The sequence below is a fragment of the Mirounga leonina genome, unplaced genomic scaffold (genome assembly GCF_011800145.1).
Source record: "Mirounga leonina isolate KUSES-001 unplaced genomic scaffold, KU_Mleo_1.0 Mir_153, whole genome shotgun sequence".
Lineage (NCBI taxonomy): Eukaryota > Metazoa > Chordata > Mammalia > Carnivora > Phocidae > Mirounga > Mirounga leonina.
The window spans coordinates 2,846,621-2,855,341 of NW_023270387.1; positions in this window are offsets into that span (position 1 = coordinate 2,846,621).

Consider the following 8,721-nt stretch of genomic DNA (forward strand, 5'->3'; position numbering starts at 1 on the left):
GTATGTGAGTCACCAGCTTGGCTTCCTGTGTTCCAGGATAAGTGTTAGATTTATATTAATTAGAATAAAATTGACCATGTAGATTCTTTTTTTTTTTTTTTTAAGATTTTATTTATTTGCGAGAGAGACAATGAGGGACAGAGAGCAGGAGAGGGAGGAGGGTCAGAGGGAGAGGCAGACTCCCCGCTGAGCAGGGAGCCCGATGCGGGACTCGATCCCGGGACTCCAGGATCATGACCTGAGCCGAAGGCAGTCGCTTAACCAACTGAGCCACCCAGGCGCCCCACCATGTAGATTCTAATCTGAGGTTTTTTTCGGGATACTTTGATTTCACTTTGCTTCTTATCCCACGCACTTTGGGGCACAGCCTTGCGCTCCTTGCCACACAGAGAGACGTTGCAGGGAAGGAAGCGGAAATGATAGGTTCCCTGCTGCAAGGAACCTGTCATTCCCGCTTCCTTCCCGCTTTTATATGTATATATTTTTGAAACACCTTGAGGATTTTGCATGAGGTTCTCTGCCCCAGCCGGTCACGGAGCAGAAGCCTGCTGGGGTGCCATCCAGGCCTGGGGATGCAGAAATGCAGGTGTGGGTCCCGAGCAAGAGCCACTCCATAGCAAAGGCCGCTCACAGTAGAACAAATACCTTACGAGTCCAGTTATATCAAGTTCTATAAAGAGTAGGAAAACCTAACGTCCCCTGTTGGAAATCACTAACTTCCTGAGGACGAGGCAAGGGAAACTGAGCCTCATGGGCAGGGGGGCTCCTCCGGGGGTGGGGGCGGTGGGGGGGATGGAAATGTTCTGCGCCCTGACTGGGATGACCTTATAGTAGGACGCACATTCATCAGTAATCACACTGTACCATTAAGAGGGATACATTCTATTTCTTGTAAATTATGCCATGATAGCACTGAATTTTAAGCACTAAAATCAGTGGTTATAAGGAACGCCTGGATTGGAATGGAGTTTCTTCCCTTTTTTCTGGATGCACTCAAACCACCACAAAGTGGTCAAAAGTGGTAAAAGAGGGAGAGTTTCCATTAGTGACTGAAACAGGGACGCCCACAGGTAGATGGGGGTTGTAGACAGAATGGAGATAATTTACAGAGAGGATGAGTGTATCAACTAAGATACGTACCTAGCTAATAGCCTTACATGGAAACACTCATGTTAAAATAAATTAGTGTTGCAGTTGGACTGTGAGCAGCATTTAAATGGAACGTAACGATTCAGCAATCCTCATGTCACAATGGCCTGGGGTAGCCTGTCTGAGCAACACTGCCCGTTTCTGATATTAGCACCTGTGGGAAGCTCGTGCACAGAGGGCATTTAGAACATTTAGAAAGCCACCTCCACTCTCAGTTTATCTGTCACGCATTCTTATATATTTTTAGAGCCGTTCAGACATGACGATTAATGCAACTTAGTGAGAGCACTCACCAAATATAAAATATTATTTTTTTCTTCACCTAAAACCTCCCCTTTTCTGCATCCTATTGTCACAGACTTTGAGGCCCAACAGCCCTGGGATTAACTTGCATTCCTTAGCTGCAGATCTTGGAAAGTTACTCACCATCTCTAAGCTTCTGTTTTCTTACCTATACGGGGAGGGAGGGCTCGCAATCATTCTTACTTTCCAGGATGGAATGGCATGAATACAGATCAGGCCCAGTGCTTCCCATCTATCAGTAGTCCTGATCTATATCCCGGAAGGAAGGTCGTGTCAAAATGCACGTCTTTGTAAAATGCTTCCTTCTTGTTTTTTTTTTTTTTTAAATCTCATGGCCTCGGCAACTGTGTACAGTAGACAGGTTCCATAAGGATGGATTCCATTTAATGAATGAGAAGACCCAGGTAAGCGGCTGGTTCGGAGACTCCGCAAGCACAAGCCGTGGAGCTTGAGTGAGAAGACAGGTCCCCCCTCCTTTCCGTCCCTGCTCAGGTGGCAGTGTGCAGCGCTCAGCCTCCTGCCCTGGGCAGTGGGAGGACCCATCTCCGCACTTGCTGCTGGGAAATGGAAGATGATTTGAGGAGATGAAGTGTAAGCATTGAGAAGGACTAGAATGACAGTAAATGAGAGCGTAGATAAAAGTGCTGTGGGCTGTCAGGAGAGAGTCAATTACAGATGACCTGGAGCAATTAGGGACGCCGGCAGAGCCTGCAGCCGCAGAGGGGAAGGGTTGGGGATTGGTGATGGAGGAGGGCGAAGACGACTAACCTGAGACATTTCTGTGTTCTAGGTACTGAAATAGGTTCTTTCCCCCACCCAGAAATACTGGAAAATTATTAGTAGTAGCTCAGTTTTAGAGATCAAAACACTAAGGCCCAGAGTGGACAAGTCTCTTTCTCAATAGTAGAGTCCATGAGTATGTGGTGTCATTAGATTGCATTACTCTAAAGTCGCTTATCTGTCAGTGACCTATCTATCATCTATCTATGTATCTATCTATCATCATCTACCATCTACAAAAAGTACAAATGTGCAACCAGAACAACCCAATGAGGAGAATAATATAAATAAAATGCTGAGGCCAGAATCCTAGGAAGGAGGGAAAAACAAAATTGCTTGAATCAAAGGGTGTTTGTTTGGGATTGGGGGAAGTGCATTTTGAGGGGTAGATTAGGTCTAGATTGTGATGATTTACAAACAGGCAGCCTCAGTGAGGAATTTCAAATGGAAACTGATGTGTCAGGCAATGGGGAGCCAGTGTGGATTCTGGAGTAGAAGAGTCATAAGAACATGCCTCCCAAGTAGCTATTTTGCATTGAGTGCTTAACAAAAACTAGGCCCTGGGATACTTACAGACACACCTTGTCTGGTTGCACTTTGCAGATACTGTGTTTTTGTTGTTTCTTTTTTTTACAAACTGAGGGTTTGTGGCGACCCTGCATCAGGCAAGTCTGCAGGCGCCATTTTCCCCATAGCATTTGCTCACTTTGGGTCTCACAATATTTTGGTAATTCTCACAATATCTCAGACTTTTTCATTATTACTGTATTTGGTATGGCGATCTGTAGACAGGTCCACTCTCAGTTTATCTGTCACGCATTCTTATTTATATTTTTATACATCCTGTATAAATCCCTGTAGTGAGGGATTTTTGATGTTGCTATTCTAATTGTTTTGGGATGCCCGAAGTGTGCTCCTGGAAGACCACAAACTTAATCAGTAAATGCTGTGTGTGTTTTGACTGTTCCAACGCCCAGCTCTGCCCCATCTCTCTCCTTCTCCCCCAGCCACCCTACTCTCTGAGACACAGCAGTGTTGAAATCAGCCCTACGCCTAACCCTCAGTGACCTCTGACAGCTCACACTTCTCTCACTTTTCAACCAAAACCTAGAGATAATTAAGCTCAGAGAGGAAGGCATGTCAAACGCCAAGAGGGGCTGACAGCTAGGCCTCTTGACCACACAGTTAGCCCAGTTGGGAACTGTTAAAAAGAAAAACACAGGCCCAACATGGTGTCATTTAGGACAAGTCAGCAACCTGGGGCTTCACCCCTAACCTAATTGCAGTTTCAGACTTCCCCAGAAATGTTGTCTTAACTGGTCAGCCAAGAATTTTCTGCTTCAGTGATGTGATCTGTCACATGAGCCCTCTTCATCCCCCACCAAAGGAACCTGAGGTCTCATCCACCTAATAAGACCTCCTGCCCTTACCCACTAAGGGAAGGTGACCTTGCCTTGAGCAATCCTTTCTTTTCTTTTGCACGTGACTTTCTTGCCCCATCCTCCTTCCTATAAAAACCTTCCATTTTGTACACCTCCTCAGAGCTCCCCTCCACTTGCCAGATGGGATACTGTCTGCCTCATAAATTGCTTAATAAAGGTAATTAAGCCTTCAGATTCACTCAGTTGAACTTGTGTTCTTTAACAGATTTGGTGGCAGCGTTGGGATCCAAAGCAAACTTCTGTCAGCACTTGGGGACAAAGAGAAACAGAGACATGGTGCCCTGCAAACAGGTTTGAGTTCACTGTCTTTTTTTGCCATTTCCAAGGCCCGTTGGTGAGTTCCTGTTGGTCTGAGCTCTGGTCTTTTTGTGTTGGAGCTCTAGATCTAATCAGCTTTGCAGCCCAGGGTTCACAGAGCTCTCGAGAGTAACAGGAGGCTCTAGCAGAGTGCCGGCCCTTAGCCCTTGGTTCAGTCCACAGCTCCATGTTAGAACCCCTTCTACAGTTGTATTTGGCGGTCTCCTTGAACTGGGGTTTCCTGGCTTAGTCCTGTTTCCAGGCCTAGTCTGCGCTCCGCATTTCCCGAAGTCTGCTGATTAGTCCACACTGAGAATTGCTCATGGTCACCGGAGGACTGGACAGGGTCAGAGGTAAGAACTCGCCTGGGTCCGGGACCAGACTGGGTTTGATTTCAGCTGGACTGAGGCCAGTGCAAGGCCTCTGGGATTGCTTTAAATAAAGGCCACTTGCTGCTAAAGGGAATCTTGGAAGTCAAAAATAAAGCCGCAGACACTGATGGGCATAGGTCAGCATTTAAAGGCTATTAGAGCACTCACCCTCTCCAAGAATCTGTGATAGGGTAAGTTGGTCATGGGATGGGTTAGACAGGCACTAGGTTACCTGCCAATCAAGAACATTTCCGTGCAATGAGGTACACTGTAAAGCACCCCCCCACCCCCCAGCCCTGTGGCATGTCCCTTTTAGGTATTAGTTTGGCCCTGAGGAGCCCAAAGGCCTAGTGAGAAGATGGACGAAGTTTTATATCCTTCCAGCACACCTGCTTATTTTATGTGTAAGAACCATGGTCCCGAAAGTTGCCAATATCTAACAAGATGGAAAAATTTTACCAAAGATAACCTGGAATTACCATGGCCAGTTGTCGGGGACATTCTCATTAAATAAGACCATTTAAGAAGTGCCCTTGAAAGCAAACAAACAGAATGGGATACTTATTTTAATTGCCACGTAGCAGGCTCCAAAAGGTTTCAAAATTCCAAAATAGTTCATTGCAAGATTTATTGCTAAAGGCTAATGAAAAACTCAAGAGAGCAAAGGTACCTGTAGCAAAAGGCCTTAAGATGATTTTACAACTCCTGTCCTTGCAGGACCAGAGGCGTGGCTCCAGGAACAATTCAGAGCCCAGCAATATTTCTTTTTTTACCAATTCCAAAACCTCCCTGTTTAATCTCACAAGGCTCCCAAGCATTGTAGAAACTCTGGCCTTTACTGGAACAAACCTCCTTCTAGGAGGGGCTTGTGTTTTTCTCCTCTGCCTTTGAAATGTAAATTAATTGGAAAAAATAAAATTAAAGGTTGCTGCAATTGGCCCTTCCAAAAAAAAAAATGAAACGTAAATGATCTACCTGGTCTCAGAGACTCTTATCAAGGCTATCTCTTTAAAACGCAAATTTGAAGGCAGTAAATCTTATCAAGAAAACAAAAGGGGGAAAGGTCTTTTGGAACTGGACTTGTCAAGGACAAATGCAGGTCCTGTGTCTTCTCCACAAATACTGGTAGAAGAAGCTTTAACCATCTAGGCAGGTAATTGTACCTTTTTCCATCTACCAGAAACACAAATTTAGATCCAACTTTTATAATGAGTGAGTTTTGTTCATGGCAGTGATTTTAAAACAGAAGCTATGAGGTCTCAGTTTTCATCTGTATGTTCATGTGTTCCTATAAATGTGTTGCAGATGTGTTTACCTCCAGATGGTATTGCCAACAGTTTGTAAAAGGTCTCTCTTTTATAGTCTTAAACAAACAGGCACTATATAAACTATTCATAAAAACTCTAAGAGATGTCACAGAAACTGACCCAAATGTTTTCCAAGTTCACGTGTCCTGGGATAATCTTCAGTAAATTAAAGTTAGTTTCAGTTTGTTGGTTTATAGTCATGTCTTTAGAGTTATTGACAATGAATACAGTGCAGTTAAGCAAATTAAATTATGTATTATAATTACCTGAATGGGTTTTGGAATATAGGTAAGGTTCAGTGGGGTGGAGTTTGGAGCCAATGACCAAGAAAGAATTCTTGAGATGTCTTTGTTTTTTTTGTTTTTTTTTTTTTAAGATTTCATTTATTTATTTGACAGACAGAGAGACAGTGAGAGATAGTGAGAGCAGGAACACAAGCAGGGGGAGTGGGAGAGGGAGAAGCAGGCCTTCCGCCGAGCAGGGAGCCCGATGCGGGGCTCAACCCCAGGACCCTGGGATCATGACCTGAGCTGAAGGCAGACACTTTATGACTGAGCCACCCAGGCGCCCCTTGAGTTGTCTTTGGTGCAAAATGGTGATTTATTAAAGCACAGAGACAAGACTATAGGCAAAAAGAGCTACTTCCCCAGGGTGGTGAGGGGTGGCTGATTATATACCACGGGGTTGGGGGAGGTAAGGAAAAAGGGAGGTTTCAAAAGGATTTTCATATGTTAAAGAAGACTCACGAGATAACAGAGGCCTTGCCATTGTCACGTTAAGGTTGTTTTTCCCCTCTAGCAAGGCATTAACATGAAGATAGTTGGGAGCTTCCGGGAGGAACATTACATTCTGCCCACTTCAAGTATCTCTCAATGGACTGCAAGTTACAAGGACATTTAATCTGTATTTACATTTCCTTCTGGAAGCTAGGTTATTGACAGATTGCTTTGTTCTTGTAGATTGCTAAACATTTGTAAAATGAGGGAGATTCAGGTCTTGCAGGACTGTGATCTCTATTAGTTAACTGTTTTTCCTGTCACATATATCCCAAGGGGGGGTGGGGGTTGTGGGGTGTCAGCTTCTGCTTTGTCCTCAGCTTGCCTTCTGTTCCCTCATCAGTTACATTCATGTTATTCTTTGTAATTTACCAGCAAAAATACTGGAGCAATGGCTGATTTTTGTCTGATGTCTCATGAAGTTTTCATGGGTAATCTAAACATACTTCTGGGAGCGAATGATTTAGATGTAAGTGGAATAAGAGTATACCCATAAACTTTTCAGAGACAATTATATTTTAGGATACATGTACTTAAAAATAGCTTTCCAAAACTTTTGGTAACTCGAAACTTTAGAGTCTTGCTAAGTTAAATCAAAGACGGAAATTTATTTTTTTTATTTTTATTTTTTTTAAAGATTTTATTTATTTATTTGAGAGAGACAGAGAGAGAGCATGAGAGGGGGGAGGGTCGGGAGGGTCAGAGGGAGAAGCAGACTCCCTGCCGAGCAGGGAGCCCAATGCGGGACTCCATCCAGGGACTCCAGGATCATGACCTGAGCTGAAGGCAGTCGCTTAACCAACTGAGCCACCCAGGCGCCCAAAGACAGAAATTTATTATTTAGATCATTTCCAAATAAGATAAAATAATGAAATACTAGTTACTACACTAAAGAGGAAAAGCATAGGACAAAATCTGATTGCAGAAGTGAAAGCTATAGACAGTTGGTGGGACAGGATTCTTTGAAAAGGAATTTTAATGTGTGGTCAAGCAGGCTAAGATTAAAATGAAATTAAAAATGAATTTTAATATCAGAAGTAGGTTGGTGCAAAATTAGAACTTAGTTTTCTTTCTAAGAGGACAAAGTTTTCTTGGACTATTGGTCTGCTTTTAATAAGAGATTGTAAAAGGTTTTTTTGTTTGTTTTCCTTTTAAGTAATATGCCTGGAGAGCAAAATTTCTGGGTATTGTCAAGATAATTTTACGTGACTTTATGAGGTCTTTGATTCCTTAAGAAAGCTGAACTCTGTTAAGAAAAGCTAAGGTTTTATTTTTTGTTTGCTTTTTCAGCTTTTAACTTTCTGTGTTTGCAAAATCTTTAACTGTCAGTGGTTAAGTAGACAATTTGTTGTTTCAGTGACCTGTGGTCTTATTTGACCAAGTGTTGTTGGGTTTTTTTATTTGTTTGTTTTTTGTTTTTTTGCTTGTTGGTATTTTTGACAAACTTATCAAAATCGAATTGTAAATGAAGTCTTTTGGACCTGGAAATACTTTGGGATTTTTTTCCAGAGTGTCCTTGGGACATTTCAAAGGATTTGTTCAACTAACCAGGCTTATTAGATAATGTTAAAATACACGGGAAGTATTGGCAAGTAAGAAATGATACTAGGTCCTCTTTATGTTTTCTTTGTACAGGTCTGTCAGTGTTCTAGAAAATCTTTGAAATACCTAGAAATCTGATATGTCCTGGTATAACGTTATCACTTGTAATTACTCCCTTACCTTCTGAGTTGCTGTCATCAAAATTGAGGCTCACAGTGAAAGGACTGAACCAGAGTATTAAGGGATGCCCCTGCTGACTTTCCTGTAGAGTTTATAAAGACTGTGGCTCAGGTGCATGAAGTCCATGCTGCTTCTGCAAAAAGCGACCCCTTGGAGCCAGACTTTTGCCATCCTGATATTCTTGTGACATGGCAACACTCTGCTCCTGTGGCAGAGAAATTAAGATGGACAGACAATGCCTGTAAATTAAACAGACAGGGCTCTGGGAAACCCAGGATGGCCACTTGATTCTCCCTGGCTTTCTGGCAAATCTCATTTCCACGGGGTGGGGGGTGGGGCTTGCAATCCTTCACCTTAAATGCATAGTGCATTTAAGATGACTCAAATTATGAATTGGTGAGGAGACATCTATAAAATTGCAAAAACTGACAACCAGCAATGTCTGACCTGTTAGGTCTATCATTTTGGAAAAACTATTTTTGTTCCCAGAGGCTTCAGACCTTTTCCCTCTGGACCCTTTGAATACCTGCAGCTAGCCTTCATCTGGCTACCACTCAGTATGAGTTATCAATAT